This window comes from Pholcus phalangioides, unplaced genomic scaffold, assembly GCF_987345545.1.
Source record: "Pholcus phalangioides strain wild (caught in Gottingen) unplaced genomic scaffold, Ppha-v1.0 ptg000027l_1, whole genome shotgun sequence".
In the NCBI taxonomy this organism is placed as follows: domain Eukaryota; kingdom Metazoa; phylum Arthropoda; class Arachnida; order Araneae; family Pholcidae; genus Pholcus; species Pholcus phalangioides.
This window is the reverse complement of record NW_028301617.1, coordinates 3,677,361-3,697,411: the sequence shown is the minus strand read 5'-3', so window position 1 is coordinate 3,697,411 and position 20,051 is coordinate 3,677,361. Positions and strand designations below refer to the sequence as shown.

At 38.7% G+C, this 20,051-nt stretch overlaps 1 protein-coding gene across 1 annotated transcript in view; it reads left to right on the top strand.

Moving 5' to 3' along the window:
- The first annotated feature begins 2,944 nt into the window (after positions 1-2,944).
- LOC149068092 (FMRFamide receptor-like) overlaps positions 2,945-20,051 on the top strand; it is a 143,622-nt gene continuing 126,515 nt past the window's right edge. The window contains exon 1 of the mRNA XM_089251679.1: positions 2,945-3,194. The gene's annotated coding sequence lies outside the window, so the exon portion shown is untranslated. The remainder of the gene's footprint in view (positions 3,195-20,051) is intronic.

The window sequence follows — 20,051 nt, the reverse complement described above, 5'->3', positions numbered from 1 at the left end:
ATGATGTCGATTTGATCGATCAGTTGTGTCCCTAACTGCCTAGGAATGTTCATTGTCCATTGCTCTGATTTAGAAGCGTCGTACAGATTTGAGTCGTCATGGTTTCTATACTCTTACAGCCGCAAGCCCGAGTTATGTCGTCTTCTTAAAACCTTCTCATTTCGTCAATCGGAGCGAAGGCAGAAATCTTCAGCTTTGGACATGGCGAAGGCAGAAATCTTGAACTTGGAATGAAGCGGAGACAGGCGGATGCAGGTCGATGAGATGGAGAAGCGGGGCATTGTGTAGGTGCAACGGATCATTCTGTATTGTATGGGACAGACATTACTTTCCCATTGTTATTCGTCTCTTGGGGGTGGACAATATCCCCCATTGTGTCCTCTGGATCCGCGATTGAAATCGAAGCGGAAAAAGAAGCAACCAAAAAGACTGGTGACGTGGGAGAATATGACTTGCCGACGAAAACTGATTCTCGCCAAGACTTCGAACAATTTCTCCCCAACACGAAATGCCCCCCCCCCACATCCTCCCTTATGAATATGCATTTCAAAATATAATCAGGCTGTTTCATAGCTACACATCTGTCTTTCCTTCCATATTTGTTATATTTCCATTCTCACATTGCGTCGACACTCTATGCAAAAACCTCGATCTTTCGGCGCAGGAAAACATCACCCCGATTCCGAGATATGAAGCCGAAAAAGCACTCCATCTTCGTTGCGTATAACAAGGATAACGTGTCCCGAAGAAATATTTCCGAGTAAATATTTCTCCTACACCTTTTCGAAAACTGAGACAAAATCGGGAAACAAGATTAAGTCATACGGCGAATATATACGTCCAAAGAAGGGGAGAAAAATTCAAAAATCGATACACGTATGTAAATCGGAACGAACACAATACGCATATCCGGAAAACTCCTGAATAAATATTTGAATTAGTAGCGAATGTGTTATTATAATGATAACGGGGGAAAGAACGTGTGGAAAATTATATTTGATAGATGATTCCTCATTTCGTACGAGGATATTTCTCCCGTTATAAGAGCAAACATCGCAACACGGTTTCACATCCTGGAACTATTTGATCATCGATTCTTTTGTTCAAATAAATAAAAGAGGAAAAAATCGATGTTTTTAAAAAGAACATCGATTTAAATTACGACTTGATAAATTACAAATTTTCCTCTTTTTCCGTGTAATTTTTACAGCTGTGAATAAATGCGTTGTCGTATATAAGCGGGCATTCAAGTACGCTCAAACCACCTCGTTAATGAGACACTCTCGGGAGAGCAAAAACATGACTTAGTAAGCGGAGTGGGCTTGTTAAACGGAGTAAGATATAGCTGTGCCAATTCCTGCCCGAGGATAATTGGGATTTTCCAAAAAGTGACCCGGTAACCAGAGTGACGTATTAACCGGGTGAAGCACTAGCGTCACTGTCGATAAGGGTTCGGATTTACTGACTTTTGATGACAAGGGGAGGAGTGGGTTTGAATGATGCTTCTTACATCATAAACCACCCTTTATGAAAAGATGAAGAATACTAGCTGTAATACCCGGCGCTGCCCGGGTTTTCTTCAATCAGGATTTTTGGATCAGGTGATATCTCCGTCTTTCTTTGAGGGACTTTGTTTCAGAAAGAGCACGGGACCCCCCCCCCCCGACATCCTGCAGCAGGGCCCCTAACCATTTCACCAAACATTGGTTGGAAATGAAGGCGCCGTCTATCGGCGGTCGTTTTAAGTTCGCAAGGGAAAATATCTTACGTACTATATACTCTCCCGGGTTCGAACCCGAGACCACGACTGCAACCTTCACAGTGGTAGACGAGCATCTTGCCAACACAACACTCGGGCCCCTAAGCTGGGATCTTAGGCGGGCCCCCTTGTTAGTTGTTGGGCCCCAATGTAGTGAATCTATTGAATGGATAAAACAAAAAAAAAATGATAAGAGTCATCCCGGGTTCCCGGACGACTGACTCATACATCAAATCAAGAGACTTATTTTCTGGATATTATACCGAGGTGAACTCGCGATGAAAAGTTTGTTGCCCATACCGGGAATCGAACCCAGGACCTCTCGCAAACCGGGCAAGAGGTCCAAAGAACCCTTATATCACATAGGAGACGCGACCTTTCTTCCATTAAAACACGCACAGTAGCGATTGCAGCCTTTCTTAATGTAACGCATTCAGTTAATCAATGTAATACAGTCGACGTTCGATATACCACCCCCCTTCTTAATCCCGTCAAAAACGAACGTTATAATGGGAGAGGGATCGTTATATCGGAAGTAAAACTCGTATGATATTCGTTCTATGAATACGTTTGGGACTTGGCCGATGGGGGGATTATAAGCCAATTACCCCGAGGGGTCGGGCCACGCTGAAGACTTACACTACTGGTCGTTGTAATGGAATGGTCGCAATAACGTGGGGGTCGTTATAACGAACGTCGACTGTGCAGTGTAAAAATTGCATCCTTGTGGTTTCTACTCCGTATTTAAACTTCTTTGCATTTAAACTTCCGTATCCTCGTAACTGATATACTGCGTGATAATCCGATTTGGAAATGCAGGCATTCGTCTGGAAATTCGCAATAATTATTAATTAATCTAATTCCAGTTGTCGCGACATTTGAAATATCAATAATACATATTTGTCGGAATTCATTAATATAATAGATACAGATTCATCCCGTATTAAAATCATACATCAATTCGTAGGAAATTCCGAGCTAATAAATTCATACCGATAGCGAGAGTCACTTTCGAAACTGCCATTCGTTTCGTATCTATTTATATGTTATATCCATTAATTTATAATTATTCGAATGCGCCAAATTTGGCGCCGAAATGCCTTTTTGGCTCGCCCCGAAGCTCACTTCCTGGCTTTAGTTTTTTTTCCGCGGATTTTTCCCGCCTTCTTCGGAGATTGAATCTTCAGTTTCAGTTCCGAACGCGTGGGAAGCGGTTGTGTGTTTTCCCTTGTGTACTATCCGATGATGTGATGCTATAACCGAACAAAAAGAGAGAGAGAGAAGAATTATATCGAATTACGGCACGTGGATTTTTTTTTTTTAAATCACATTTTCTGAATGTGATTATCCCAGAAACAAATCATTCCTGCGATGAAGAGTATCACTGATAATTAATTCACAGAGAAAATAAATGGCAGTGACTTCATCTTCGAAGGTAAGTGATATATTAGATTACTGCAATATTTGTGAAATTGATTTTTTTTGTATGTTTGTTTTCTAAAATTATTGAAAAATGCAATTAAATCTGACGAATATCGAAATGCATTTTTTTTGTTTCCATCTTTGTGGTGTATTTTATGTAATTTATAAATTAAATTTTGCGAGATAAATTGATTTACTAAATTAAAAATGACATTTATGAAATGAAATATATAGAGAGAAAAAGCATTTGGTTGCTAAATTTTTGAAAAAATTCGAAATCTGGAGCACAAACAAAAATAATAAATTAATGGAATAAAATTATAGAATTAGATGTTCATGGAAAGTATTAATTTTTTATGCTTTGATGCACGGCTGTTAGATACTCCGTAACTATAATTTTTTTTTAATGAATGACTATTAGATAATTCGCAACAATGTTTGTAATGAATGTCTGCTAGATACTCCATAACAGTATTTTTTATGAATAACTGCTAGATACTCCATATCAGTACTTTTTATGAATAACTGTTAGATACTGCATAACAGTATTTTTTATGAATAACTGTTAGATACTGCATAACAGTATTTTTTATGAATAACTGTTAGATACTCCATAACAGTTTTTTTATGAATAACTGTTAGATACTCCATAACAGTATTTTTATGAATAACTGTTAGATACTCCATAACAGTATTTTTATGAATAACTGTTAGATACTCCATAACAGTATTTTTTATGAATAACTGTTAGATACTCCATAACAGTATTTTTATGAATAACCGTTAGATACTCCATAACAGTATTTTTTATGAATAACTGTTAGATACTCCATAGCAATCTTTTAAGGAATAACTGTTAAATAAAGTGTTCATAAAATTATTTTTAAATAAATAACTGTTGGATACTCTGTACTAGTAGTTCAATCAGTGGAATATTCAAATTGCTAGACATAGCAACACATTTTTTTAAATTAATAACTGTTAGATACACACACGGTAGTTCATAAAATTATTTTCAAATGAATTGTTGAATACTCCGTAACAATATTTCAATGAGTGAAATATTCAAACCGCTAGACATAGCGATTTTATATTTTCAATTAATAACTGTTGGATACTGCATAAAATCATTTTTGAATGAATTACTGTCGGTTACTCGAGTATTGGTGAAGTATACCTAAAAAAATAACCGATGTTAGATACTTTGTGATACTATTTTTGATGAATAACAATTAGATAACTCCAAAAGAATATTTTTCAATGAATAGGTAACTGTTGGATACCCCATAACAATGTTTCCATTGATAAAATATTCGAACTGTTAGATGTAGCAATAACTTTTTGAGATGGCAATATATTGTTTAATAAAGAACTGTTTGATACCCCATAAAAATGATTTTCAGTGAATAACTGCTAGATATTCTATAGCAATATTTTTTATAAATAACTGTTGTATAGATACCCCATAATATTCCATTGAATAAAATATTTAATTGGTTAGATACAACATATGACAAATATCTTTATTGAATGACTGTTAGATACTCTATAAAAAATATATAATAGATGACTGTTAGATACTCTATAAAAAATATATAATAGATGACTGTTAGATACTCTATAAAAAATATATAATAGATGACTGTTAGATACTCTATAAAAAATATATAATAGATGACTGTTAGATACTCTACAACAATATTCAAATTAATAACCGCTAGATACTCTAGTAACAATCTTTTAATGAGTAACTACAGGAAAAGTCTGTTATAACGACAGCTCGAGAGGAAAACTGTCATCATCCCGGACTTGTCGTTATAAACGAATTTCAATGTTTTGCTCTGTTAAATTATTATGAATTGTTGAAACAATTAACAAATGCTGCTTCTCACGTGCATTAAAACTTCTTTTGCAATGATGTTGCTGTATTATTAGCAAATGAAAAACCCTAGTCGTGAAATCGATTTTTATTCTCACAGCAGTAGATTCTCCGAGACAGGGGTGCACAACCTCCGTCCCGCGGGCCAATAATGCGGTAAATAATTACCGCATATCTGGAATTTTTTGATAAAGAGACGACACGGATTGGTTAAATTCAGGGTTTTAACCAATCTATGTTGATCTCTTATCCAAAAATTGTAACTACAGGTTTAAACCATGTCGGTGAACACGGCCCTATGAAGGGTATTTTTTTTAATTCGACCCACTAAGGGAAACCGAAACCGCTGAAGCTACAAATATGAAATTCGGTCAGTAAAGACTCGGTAAGAACTGTGGTTTTTATTTTGAAATTCGATCCCTAAGGGGTCTACCTCTTTGGGATTGGCTGCTTTCCAGCACACTCATTATACGTTGGAGGTTCCATGGGAATAGTAACGTGGGAGAGCGTGTCTGGTCTTTCAGGTTTCAGTATCCCTACGGGGGAATGATAACGTCGGGGGGGGGGGGGTTTAAAGGTTACATATAGAAATCACGCCGATACGAAACCGCCGAAGCTCCAAATATGAAATTCATCCAGTAGTTTTATTTTGTAACGTGTTAGGGGCCATTCAAGTATTACGTAAACACATTTTCAGCCATTTTTGACCCCCCCCCCGTCAGCAAAAGTCAGCAAATCCGAACCCCCCCCCCCCCAATGCTGACGTAATACTTGAATGACCCCTTAGAGACTCAACTAAAAAGGTATTTTTCGAAATTCCATCCCTAAAGGGGTTCCTAAGGGGGGGGGGGTTACGCGATGATATAGAGGCATAACGCCCAGCCGGAACCGCTAAAGTGAAACATATGAAATTCGTTTTTATTTCCTAATGTAGACTCAACACTAATAAGAGATTTTTCAAAATTCAACCATTTAGGGGATCATGATGGCTTCAAATATTATATCGGAGAATCATCGCCGAGTAATTTTCGCATTACCAAATCCACGCGAGCAAAGCCCCGGGTAACAGCTAGTCATTGCATATCCCGCGTACACAGGGGGAAGTCTATAATTTCCCCTCTTGCCACATTTTACTGGCGAACCGTTGATCCTATTTGATACAACGTTGATAATTATGATGGATAATGTAGGACTCTGACAATAATTTTGATTAATAATAAATTATTGTCAGTATAATTTATTATTCAATATTATTATTTATTATTCAATATTATTATTTATTATTCAATATTATTATTTATTATTCAATATTATTATTTATTATTCAATACTATTATTTATTATTCAATATTATTATTTATTATTCAATATAATTTATCATATCAATAATTATATTGTAATTAATAATTATTGATTAATACGTGTCAGATTCACTCCACATAATAATTTTCATAAACAAGCGTTAGATATCACAATAATTTTGATGAATAAGTGTGAGATTTACTCCATATAATAATTTTGATAAATAATTGTTAGATACTCTCTACAACAAGAGCCTTTACCCCCATTTGAGTGGGGGGGGGAGCACTTTCAGGCTCCACATCAAAAGAAGAGCACCTGAAATGGCAAAAATCGTCACGGGCTTGAAGTACTCCCAGCATTGATATGAATTGGTGAAAAGAATAGTTCAGCTGTGATGTCGATCGTCTTCAGGAGCACGGAATCGGTAAAAAGTATCGGGCACTTTCGGGTGCTTACTTCCGTGAGCACCGTCGTAAAAGATCCCTGCTCCACAGCAACGCTATCATGACACGTGATGACTTGACTACGCGGAAGAAAATATTTCATACGTACTCTCATGAATGCGTGGGAAAATCCCGATACGTATGGATATTTATCTCGCCATTGCTTATAGAAAGTGTCATAACATGTCACACATTCAATACGACGCGTAGTTACCAGTCCTCTGAGAAATGCTCTGAATGTGTGTGACATGTCCAAAAATCTTTTCGTGTCATTTAACACGACGCGATATGAAAGGATGCATCTCCGCCTGGTGGAATCCATTTGTGTTTTTCTTCGCAGGCTATCAACATTTAGGGGTCATTCAAGTATTACGTCAGCATCGATGGTGGGGAGAGGGATGTCGGGTTTGCTGAGATTTTGATGACACGGGGGGGCGTTGAATGATGCTTACGTTATCAGCCACCCTTTATAAGAGTATGAAATATATTCTTAATGGCATCATTATTGAGTTTGCGGAAACCGAGAAAAATCTTTTCCTAGTTTGTGAGGACCTGAACTAACATTCTCCCTCTATTGATAAGTCCTCTACACACGGCCTGAATCAGAGAATTTTGTCAATGGTGGTCTCGAAGAATCTGGGAATTGTTCCAAAAATAATTTCCAAGAATCGGAAAATTGTTTTGATGATGGTTTATTAGAATATGAATTAAATCAAGCGTGTTTTACAAGAATCTGAAAATTGTTTTAATGAGGGTTGAAAGAATCTGAGAACTGTTTCAATCGATAACTGGTTTGAAAGAAGCAGAGAAATGTTTCAATGGTGGTTTCTAAGTATCTGAAGAATGTTTCGACAATGGTTTTCTAGAATATGAGAATTGTTTCGATATTGACTTTTCCTGGAATCTGAGAATTATATTTGTAGCTGCTTCAAAATAATCTAACACAGAATCTGAAAATTGTTTACCCAAGCAATTTTTCTCACCGATGGTTTCCTAGAACCGTAGAATCATTTCAACCACGCTTTCCCGTAATCTGAGGATTGTTCCGAAGCTGGTTTCCAAGAATCTCAGATTAATTTTAAGGGCTTCCTAGAACATAGATTCCATCTCGATGATTCCTTAGACTACATAGTTCGTGCTTCAAGGATTCCTCTACAAAATGATCAGTGTTTTAAGGGTTCTGTGGAGCTAAAAAATTTGGAGAAACTATATGTGTACAATCCATAGTTGTATACAGACCTACTCCGGAGAAAAATCTATCGAGAAGAAAAAAAATATCTACTCCAATAACAGATTAACTTCTAAAATCCATTGTTGAAAATATAAACCAATTTTTTAAGTGAATAATCGCTCCTGAAAAAGAGGCTCCAACTTTAAATCCCCGAAAAGGAACGCATTGTTTGTTACCTGAGCCTCTTTTATCGCTGAAAAATATCGACTTTTATACGTGGGAAATTTTAAAAAGTTCCTTTTAATATTTTCATTCTAAAAATACAACACAAACAGGGAGTAAAAATCACGAACAAACGCTCCCGAAAAGTATCTGAAATATGTTCAAAGATTTGAAAAGAAGAAGAAGAAAAGGCAACAATAAATAAATCGCAAATTCGTAGCCGTTTGTCGTTTAATCGAAAAGTTTCAGACACACTCAGAAAACGATATTGAAAAGTTAAGGGGGGAGGGAAAAACGTGGCAGTTTATATTCTCCAGAAATAGCTTTTTTCTCCCGGTTCTCCTTTCTTCTCTTTGTTATTTATTTCGATTCCGGGAGAACTGAATCGCATAAATATAGATATATTTTTGTATATATACACATGAATATGGAAAGAAAATTGAGGAAATATTCCTTTTCCAATTGACGACACGTTCGTAGGAAACTCGTTATTCCTCCGAGAAAAGGTGAATTTCTAGAGCTTTACGTTCCCGGGATATAATTGGACTTGAAGAATATTTTTTTCCCGATTTTTTTCTCCCACTTTCGACCTTTTTTTTTCTAATGTACAGGGTGATTTATATTTCGAGTTCAGTCTGAGAAAATGAGGGGGAGAAAATAACCAATTTTCAGAATGTTTTGAAATTTTTGAATGGGTTTTTGTGTGCTCTCTGGTGAATTTCTGAATTAGTTCGATTTTTTCCGCTAGGGGTGGTGTTTCGCGTTGTATTGAAGGAGGAGAACGTCAGACAGTGATTTTGGATTGTAGGGTTTTTGACGTTTCGTCACTACGGAATGTCGAGATCTCGGCCTTCAAGATTGAAATCACGGCGTTCCTCATATTTGTTTCAATGGTGGTTTAAAAATATATATATATATATATATATCTGAGAATAGTTTCGATTTAAGGATTTCATGGAATCTGAGAATAGTTTCGATAAGGATTTCATGGAATCTGAGAATTGTTTGAATGGTCATTTTATAGAATCTGAGAGTTATGGCAATCGTTTCTTTCAAGAATCTGGGAATTATTATGACGCTAGTTTCCAAGAATCTGTGAATTGTTTGACGCTTGTTTCCTAGAATAGCTTTAACGATGGTTTCTTAAATCTTAGAATTGTTTCAATGATCGTTTGCAAGAATCTGAGAATTGTTCCAATGATCATTTGCAAGAATCTGAGAATTGTTTCAATGGTGTTTTCTCAGAATCTGAGAATTGTTTCAATGGTGTTTTCTCAGAATCTGAGAATTGTTTCAATGATGTTCCCCAGAATCTGAGAATTGTTTCAATGATGTTCCCCAGAATCTGAGAATTGTTTCAATGATGTTCCCCAGAATCTGAGAATTGTTTCAATGATGTTCCCCAGAATCTGAGAATTGTTTCAATGATGTTCCCCAGAATCTGAGCATCGTTTCAAATGACGTTTTTCCAAAATCTGAGAATCGTTTCAATGATGTTTTCCAGGAATCTGAGAATTGTTCCAATGATCATTTGCAAGAATCTGAGAATTGTTTCAATGGTGTTTTCTCAGAATCTGAGAATTGTTTCAATGGTGTTTTCTCAGAATCTGAGAATTGTTTCAATGATGTTCCCCAGAATCTGAGAATTGTTTCAATGATGTTCCCCAGAATCTGAGAATTGTTTCAATGATGTTCCCCAGAATCTGAGAATTGTTTCAATGATGTTCCCCAGAATCTGAGAATTGTTTCAATGATGTTCCCCAGAATCTGAGAATCGTTTCAAATGACGTTTTTCCAAAATCTGAGAATCGTTTCAATGATGTTTTCCAGCAATCTGAGAATTGTTTCAATGATGTTTTTTCCAGAATCTGAGAATTGCTCCGACGGCTTCCTAGAACATCGATTCTATCGCAAAAGGATTCTCTAAAAAAACAGATTCCATCGCAAGAAATTTTTTAGAAAATAGAAATCTCTTTTGCTTCAAGAGTTCCCTATAATATAAATAATGTTTCAATAATTCTCTTTAATGCCGCAAAAAGTTTGGAAAAACGCCAATCTATCTCACAGCTTCAATAAAGAATGGGGTATGCGCCGTTCGGGTCCGGACCGTAGATTTCTCGTGAAAACGTCGTGATGAAATCATAATAACAAGTGTTGGGTACTATATGTAATTTAGTTATCAATCTCTTTAATGCTGGTGGTTACACCAATGTGGCAGGCCGCTGTACGCCCGATGGACCAGCTGCGTACTCGCCTTGCACCGTTTTTTTGTTTTTTTCGTTTTCTTTTCGGCGCTGCCGTAGTTCTTCCATTAACTCGGCAATGGACCCTTAAGGCTTATTGCATTCCTTTCGACGCGATCTTTCCTCCGACTGGCGTTTTCTGTAACTTCGAGCATATCTACCAGTCTCAAAATCAAACACAACACTACATACGTACTCAGACTGTTAGGTACACACACATAGTTACACTTCCAGTGCAACTCACTAGGTAGAGTAAATCTCTCATAGATGGTGATAGACCTGAGTTGTGCTCGGTTTGAAAGAAAGTAAGTTATATATAGTAGAAAAATGCATTATAAAAAAAGGAGGGAAAGGAAATGCAACTTCCTTCTTAGGCTGGCATTACTTTATAAAAGATAGATTAAATTTCAAAAATGCAACCAATAAGCGTCTCGGTTACATTTGAGCAAACGTAACCGAGACGCTTATTGGTTGAATTTTTCAAGTTTTATCAAAGAGCTTTTACAAAACTTTTATAGTTTAATGCCGGCTTTAGGGTTGCTATAAAAATTGGCGAAGGTGGAGAGAGAGAGAGAGAGGAAAGAAAACACAGCGAACAAGTGTTTCAATTTATTCCACTGGTGTTTGGACGTAATATTACGCCCGTGACCGTCAAGAAGTCAAACTATAAAAATCTTCAAGACTCCAGACACGAAATAAAACTCGCCCAATTCATCTAATTTTCAAGAATCTGGAAAACGGGAGCCCTAAAATACTCAGATGCCCCATTCCCAGTAAATTCGACGCAGAAATTTTAACTTTGGAAATCGCAAAACACTACATTATCGATACCGATGAATATCTTGAATAACCTAACGAAGTTCTTTATCATGAACATGAATTTTTCATGTTGGATTTCGAGAGCAAAAGCACAGAATACATATAAAAATTGCGTTCAGCACAGATTTTTCGGTTCATATATTTGTCTATTTATTATATACGAAAATTTTATATTTGGGGGGAAGGAAACGAAATGATGATATTCAATATTTTCTACTGATATGAAATATTCAGCAGTAGCTCCAGAAATATATTCTTTTATGAGAGGAAAGTGCGGCCGCTGCAGCGCCATTATGTTTGCTGATCTTGAAGAGAACGCATTATGGGCGCCAAACTCCGGCTCAAAAACTCTCTACATGTGTTGTTGGTTGAGAGTAAACGCTTCTCTACGAGCTGTACGAACACTTATTCGGGCGAATACGTGGAAGTTTCTTGGATATCGGGGAAAATATTGGAGAAGGAAAAGAAATTCTAATAAATATTTTCATCTTAAAGCGTTTTAATGTTTTTTTTTAGGAATTTCTTATGAAATAATATTTAATCAAGAAAAATCGAAATCGGGAGTTTGGTCGCGAATCCTATTCCATTCCAATAAATGACGCACTTACTTATTAGCAGATTGTTAGGTACACACACATAGTTACACTTCCGATACAACTCACTAGGCAGTAAATCGCCCATAGAGATGGTGATAGACCTTAGTTGCACTCGGTTTGAAAGGAAGAGTCATACGAGACGACATCTTTAATTATTTTGTTAATTTTAATATATAAATTTTCACTTATATTCCGGCGACTAATTTTACTGCCTCACTTTAGGTCCTAGTAGTGGTCTGCGAGCTCTTTACAAGCGACACGAGAATATCAACGTCCTACCTCAAACCGATCGCGTTTTCGCGCTATACTAACTTATACAGTATACGCGAAGATAATTCGCGTGTGTGTGTGTGTGACTATCACGCGCATGCAAACCACCTGCGCGATGACGTCGCACGCAAACCACATCTTGCGCGACAAGCACCGTGTCCGGAAAATTCACCGCCAGCAATTCACCGACAACAATTCGCCGCCGGAAAATTCACCGACAACAGTTCGATGCGAGTCAGTTAGCGTGGGAGTGAGCGATTGAGTTACTGAGTCAGTGAGAGAGGAGTGAGTGAGTGACCTAATGAGTATGTGAGTGAGTGACCTACTGAGTATGTGAGTGAGTGAGTAAGTGACCTAGTAATTGAATGAGTGAGTGAGTGACCTAGTGAGTATGTGAGTGAGTTACCTAGTAAGTATGTGAGAGTGACCTAGTGAGTATGTGAGTGAGTTACCTAGTAAGTATGTGAGAGTGACCTAGTGAGTGAGTGAGTGATGGTGTGAGTAAATTAGTTAGTTTTAACCTAGTAGTGTCACAAATGATTCACTCACTCACTCTTTCAATCACTCACTCACTCACTCACTCACTCACTCACTCACTCACTCACTCTTTCAATCACTCACTCACTCACTCACTCTTTCAATCACTCACTCACTCACTCACTCTTTCAATCACTCACTCACTCACTCTTTCAATCACTCACTCACTCACTCTTTCAATCACTCACTCACTCACTCTTTCAATCACTCACTCACTCACTCTGTAGCTGGCTCGCTCACTCTTTAAATCACTCACTCGCTCCAATCCCCCACTCACTCCTCTCTCACTGACTCAGTAACTCAACCGCTCACTCCCTCGCTTCCTGACTCGCATCGAACTGTTGTCGGTGAATTGCATGGCGGTGAATTTTCCTAGCAGAGAATTGCATGGCGGTGAATTTTCCCAGCGGTGAATTTTCCTAGCGGTGAATTGCATGGCGGTGAATTTTCCTAGCGGTGAATTGCATGGCGGTGAATTGTTGTCGGTGAACCGTTGCACACACATTGTTTCAGTCTCGTAGGTATTGCCGACTCAAATCTATCACACGACGAAAGTTCGACCGGCCAAAAAACTTGTAAGGAGCAGCGAATAGACGTTTTCACGTCAAAAGCAAGGAAGAAAACCGCTCGAAATCGATCGTCTCACCGACAGCTTTCCGAGAATCCATTGCTGTCTGCACTCACTCACTCTAGGAGGAATCCTATCGAGACGAGAAAATATATCTATTCCAATAACAGATTAATTTCTTTTTCAAATCCATTGTTGAAGTTTCTCTGGAGATTTTTAAAACCGATTCTTGTGGGGAATAATCGCTCCTGAAAAAGATTCTAACTTTAAATCTTTAACAAAAGAAAGAAAACCCCATTGTTATACCTGAACTCATTGTTATACCCTGAAAAATGTTGTCTTTCATAGACTGGAAGTTTGGGGGGGAGGGGCAGAGGCCCCCCCTACCGCCTGTGGCGGCGAACAACAGCCCCTTGCTTTTTTACTTCACAACATATCTTGTTTATTTCGTCCCACTTCATCAGAGTGCTATTGAAATGTGACATGTCACATGACTGACGAATTTTACAATAATAAAGGGGGTATGTGATAAAGTGCAAATGTGATTCATCAAGTACTTCCCCCATTGGGTTCCCCCAGACTGGAGCCCTGATGGACTACGAAAAAGCTTCACTTGTATTCATTTTACCAACAAATAAATTCTAGGGCCTCCAATCAAGGACCCGGGACCCAATTCGTGGAATTTTAGCGAAGCCCAGACTGGACTAATCTCGGGTTTCTACTGTTGCAAATTTTACAGTGTAAAACAACGACACGAGAAACAAAAAAAACAATGTGATTCATCCAGGGCCCCCCAAAATGAAACCTGCCAACCACCACGTGGGACCACCGACCTGGAAGTTTGTCGGACATCCTCTCTGTGAGGGTCACGAAAAATTTTCATTTATATTCATTTTAACAACGAATAAAATCAATGGCCCCCCAACCAATTACCCGGGACCCAATACGCAGATTTTTAGTGGGGCTCCAAACTGGATTTATCTCGGGCTTCCAGTTGAAAATTCTGCAATGTTAAACAACAAAAAACACTGAGATCCACCCAAGGTCCCCCGACATGAAAAAATATCAACTTTTCCCTGGGGGGGGGGCCCTCATCTGGAGACTTGTCGGACATCCCCCTCCCCCCGAGAGCCACGAAAAATTTCTCGAAATCCAGGGCCTGTCCAATCAAGAAGCCGGGACCCAATTCGGAGATTTTTATGGGGGCCCCGAGACTGGATATATCTTGGGTTAAAGCAGCAAGAAAAAAATATCCTTGAATATCAGAAATCTGCACTTTTCACAGAAAATCGCGTAGCTCAACTCGGAGTACTACTGTATAGGACCGCGCCAATTATCGCCAAGATGTTGTCGATCGTCACCTACATATTGCCGGTAATGTGTGTCATACAAATCTTCAATATCTTGCATTTCACCCCAATTCACCAATTATGGTGAGCGAATTATAATTCCTCGAGGAAAATGGGAGAAATATCCAGATCCTCAATTTCCAGGGTATACAGTCACCAACTGTCACCAAAATATTTCCATTTGCCGCCAAAATGATGTCAATTATCATTAAAATCAATGAAAAAAAAATCGCTGATGGCATACAAAGCTTCAAAATGTTGTATGTTGCACAATTTCAGAGCACTTAAGCGGCCCCCACTACGATTCTACATCACTCAAGTTACTCGCAGAACATTCCCAGATTACTTAAGTTAACCGTGGCATAATTACGGATCACTTGAGTGATGCGTTGCACAGTTCCAGAGCACTCAAGCGGCCCGGACACATTTCCAGAGCATTTAAACAGCCCGGGAACTTAACCCGAGCACTTGAAGGATCCGTGAAACATTTAGAGATCGCGGAAGTGGCTCTGTAAGGGATTTATCATTAAGGGGGGATATTAGTTGAGGTGCCCACAAACTAGCGAAAGTGTTTTCTCGTTTTTGGCGCACCGAGTAAGATGCCATTAAGCATCTTTAAGAATATTTCACATTTCCATAGAGAGTGACGTAAGCATCATCAACAATCCCTTCCCCCTTGTCATCAAAAGTCAGCAAAACAGAAACCCCTCTCTCCCCCCCCCCCATCGATGCTGACGTAATACTTGAACGACCCCTATTTCGCATAACGGTGAGGCCAACCGTGTTTTCTCGGGGGAAAAAAATAAGGGACAAATTTAGATTCGTAACAACAGGAAACACAGTCGCCAACTGTCACCAAAATTTTGTCAATTGCCGGCAAAAAAGTTGCCAACTCTCACCAATTATCGCCAGAAAAGTTGCCAACTCTCACCAATTATCGCCAAAAACGTTGCCAACTCTCGCCAATCATCGCCAAAAAAGTTGACAACTCTCACCAATTATCGCCAAAAGCACCGAAAAAAATAAATAAAATAAAATAGAATCAGGTATCGAAAATGTGCAAAAATTCCAACAAAAAAAGTAAATCGCAATTTCAAAAACAAAACAAAATTGTTAATTCAATTCCACGGGGGGGGGGGGAATAAAAAATTAAATTCCCATCAAATAAAAAAATTCGCATCCCACCAAAAAAAAAAAAAGAAATTGCAATTTTTTTTTTTTCCACCACCGTAAATTGATTTGAAATCTTGTCACGTGATACGCTCTTGATACACCTACCTCGTTACGAATAAAAATTTAGAAAAACAATCTAGAGATAATGTATTCGTGATGCAATGTAATGGACTCTTTTTCTTTTTTAGTATAATATCCCTTTTTGGTAATTATTCTCAACAAGTTTATCTTTTTTTCTCATCCCTCCCGCACTTCAAGTGATAATAATTAGTATTATTAGAGAACTTTTTTCGTTGTTATTATTATTAATTATTTTTTTTTCCCCTCCTCTCTGAACTGATACATATTCCGTAAAGAAGGAGGGAAAAAGCAAAAATAAACAGGGATTTTTCGTAAGGGGAAAAATTTATTTACTCGAGTTGTTCCAGGAATTGTTTCGGGAAGAATTCCTAAATAATATCGAAAAATAAACCAAAAAAAATAGTATTATTATTATTATTATTATTATTATGCATACGTTGTTTCTAAACAACCGTTTGTGTATTATTATTATTATTATTATCTCGAAAATATTCGGAGAATTTTGAATATATTTCTGAGAATATAAGCTTTTCGTTTTAACAAAAGGGTATTTCAAATATTTTTGTCGGCTGTTTTTCGTGTAGAATCCCCCCAACGTCCTGTATTATTATCATTATTTCAGGGTGTATTCGTGATTTTAATTATCCGTTTGACTTATCCTTTTTTGATAACTATTTGGCATATTGGCGCTATGTGTTTTTTTGTTGTTTGAAAGGAATTATGTTTCATTCTGTTTTGATGTTTCTTCGCTCTTATTTGTAGGGAATTTCTAAAAATTGTTTCTCATCAGTGTTATTGTTTGCTGTTGGTATTTACGGGACTTTTCGGTAGTTTTTCCCCTTCGAGATTTTAGTTAAATGTCCCTTTTTCCCCATCGCATTTTAGGCAAAGTTCATCTTTCAATTCATATTATGATAATTATGTGATTCTGAATATGAATATTGATATCACAAATATTTGAAATGCCAACTTATTGCTTAAGACGCCGGTCTTAAAGGAATACTGAAGTCACACGTTTGTTCAAAGACAACGGATGAGTAAGCATATGGTTTCAAGGAGATTAAGAGAGGAAAATTTGCTTACTCCGTCCCGGCCCTGAGGCCACATGACAATTTTTTTTTCGTGAAATGCATTTCAATCCCCTGCGAACTTCCAGTAACGCTTCATTTCCTGCCAATGGCGATTTTTCAGTGACAATTGGCAATTTTTCTCACCTTTGGCGATTTGCTAGCGACAATTGGCGATGACTCCTTGTGGTCAGAGAATATTCCGATTCCCTTCATTTTTCTCGAGGAAATATGTTCAGCCTCATTTGTCTAGGGTTATCTTGGGCTCCTTGAACTTAACTAGTTTGTTTCATGTAATTTTTTTTGGTTGGTTTTTAGTCCACAGCTATCGGCTGTAGCGATAGCTGTCTGCTGCAGTTTTGCCGCAGGGCCGGGACGGAGTAAGAAAATTAGCTCTTAGGCTCCTTGAGATCCTCCTATAACGATAGCTCCTATAACGATTTTACGTTACTCGGAATGGCAAAACCGGTTCTTTTTTTTTGTCTAATGGAGGACGATGAGTCCGCCCTACTTTCTGGGCAACCTTAGTATGTTACCCACGTTAAATCATTAAGTACTGTCTGTCTTCCACGTTATTGTGACGAAATTGTTTTCGCAAATGAGTAATTTCTGGAATCAGGATGTATATTGAGCATCCAAAACTCCTGCTTTCAATATAGTTCTCTACTCCATAAGTCTGCAACCTTTTCTGATCATGGAGAGCACCACCTGTGCCTAGTATCATCATCAACCTGTTGCCCGCGAGCACCATGGAGTTCACTGACAATCTAAGAATCACTGCTTAATGGTTGCGCTTATGAGAAATTTATGCTGTAACAAGGATTATTTTTCGGGGGGGGGGGGGCGAGGGGGGGGGTAGTTTTTCCGCCCCTTCACTGTAAAATTCGAAGATTTTATAAGTGTTTTTAAATCCCTCTAAAATTCGTGGCAATGAAACTCCTTAGATCTGTAGTGCGTTCTTGTCCGTATAGACGACGCACCCCTCCCCCCTCGCCCCACTCTCGCTGCTTGCGTGTGTTTGTAAACAGGCCAGTTTGACTTGTACCACCGATATGTGTAAACACGGTTTCCTTCTCGTTATATTTCTTTCTCAATGTACAGGGTGTTCTGTTAATGGACCGACAAGCTCAGAGGGTTGTTAGTAGGCATCAAGAACAAAAATTGCAATGGGACGTTGGTGTCGCAAACCACATTGAGAGGGTGAAAAACGCATGCAGGCTCTGATCGTCCAGAGGAGACGAAATGTGGATGCCAGTTGATCGCTGAATGCGTTCGTGGGTTCGCTCACCATATCTGACGTAAGCAGCGTCGAGAAACGGATGCGCTGGGGTAGGATCACGCGCTGCGGACGACGTGAATTAGCGCTATTGCGGTAGTAAGAACGTGTAGCAGTTAGTTGTCTGTTTCAATGAATATCGAGATGGCCGACTACACGAACGAGGAAAGTGTGCCGGCCGCAGTGCCATGCAGTGTTCATGCATGATGGTGCTCCTGCACATTTTTCCCCCGAGTTGCGTAATCACCTCCATGTTACATACCCAAGGAGGTGGATTGGACGTGCGGGACCCGTTGCTTGGCCTCCACGTCCGCCGGACAATCTCAATCCGTGTGACTTTTTTCCTATGCGGTAACTTTTAATCACTCTTTTATGTGGACACACCGGAGGATCTCATAGCGCGGATTGTCGTCGCTGCGGCAGACATCAAAAGCGTACCTCTGGTATCTTCGAGCGCGTCCGGGAATCGTTTTTACGCCGTTGTAGACTCTGCAATGGCGTCAGCCGCCACTTCCAACAACTCTTGTAATGTTTGATCAAATAAATCTTTTTGTAGGTATTATTGTACTTTTTGTCGTTGTGACGTCGAGACCTGCATGCGTTTTTCGCGATTCTCACCCTCTCCAAGTGGTTTGCGATACCATGTTTCATCGCAATTTTTGTTCCTCGTGATGTCTACTAACAATCCTCTCAGTTTGTCGGTCCATTAACAGAACGCCCTGTATATTAACTAGCAATAATACCCGACAAACCAATCGCGGCCCAGGCTCTGTCCCTCCAGGGATATAAGCCTTTTACCCTTGCGGGTTGGGTCGCGCTGGGGAGAGCAATAATACCCAGCGCTGCCTGGTTTTTCTCAATATACCAGTAGCATTAAAGAAGTGACAAACCATTGTAAAGGCATATAACACGTCTGAAACGCATTGCTAGGGAACCACGGTAACCAAAGTAAACATTCCGAAAGTGATTGTTGAGGCCCCGAAAACCATTGTTGCTCGATAGTTTTTTGCCCATTTCGGGCACTTGCCCAGCTCTGACGAACTTTTAAAGTAGCCTATCCTCCAATACTGGCCCTGTTACACATGAAAAATGCATGATATACATGAAAAATTTGACGACGATCGGTCTAAAATTTTAGATTTGTATAGAGATCACACAGACAGAAAATGAACTGTATATATATATATACTAGCTATAACACCCAGCGCTGTCTAGTTTTTCTCAATATACTAGGAGCATTAAAGAAGTGACAAACCATTGTAAAGGCATATAACAGGTCTGAAACGCATTGCTAGGGAACCACTGTAACCAAAGTAAACGTTCCGAAAGTGATTGTCGAGGCCCCGAAAACCATTGTTGCTCGACAGTTTTTTGCCCATTTGGGACATTTGGTATATATGCAAAATCTGGTGACGATCGATCTAAAATTGTAGATTTGTATAGTGAACACACACGAGACGGTAAACCAATTTCACGGACACACAGATTTATTTTACAGAACAGCTATTTTTACACGTATTCACAAGCAGCGCTTTCGACGGACGGATAAGAGAGGGCGATCAAAAAAAAAAACCGTCTTCCAACTAAAATTCCACAAACTGCTCTCTAAGTTTTGCGGAAGCGGCGCCACTATACCTACAAGGGGAAACGAGAAACATGTAGCGTAATCTCGGCGGCTAGCGCGTAATCCCCTACAATTCTTTTGGCGCTACGGCATCGAGGATTCGCCAGACTTGCCGAGTTCGTTGTGAATTTGGCGAGATTTACAGGCGAAAAACGACATAACACATGATAAATAGTGACTGTTTAAACAATTTTCGTAACAATATCGATAAATTAAGTTTTTAATGCGCTTTTAATCTTGCGACTGCAAG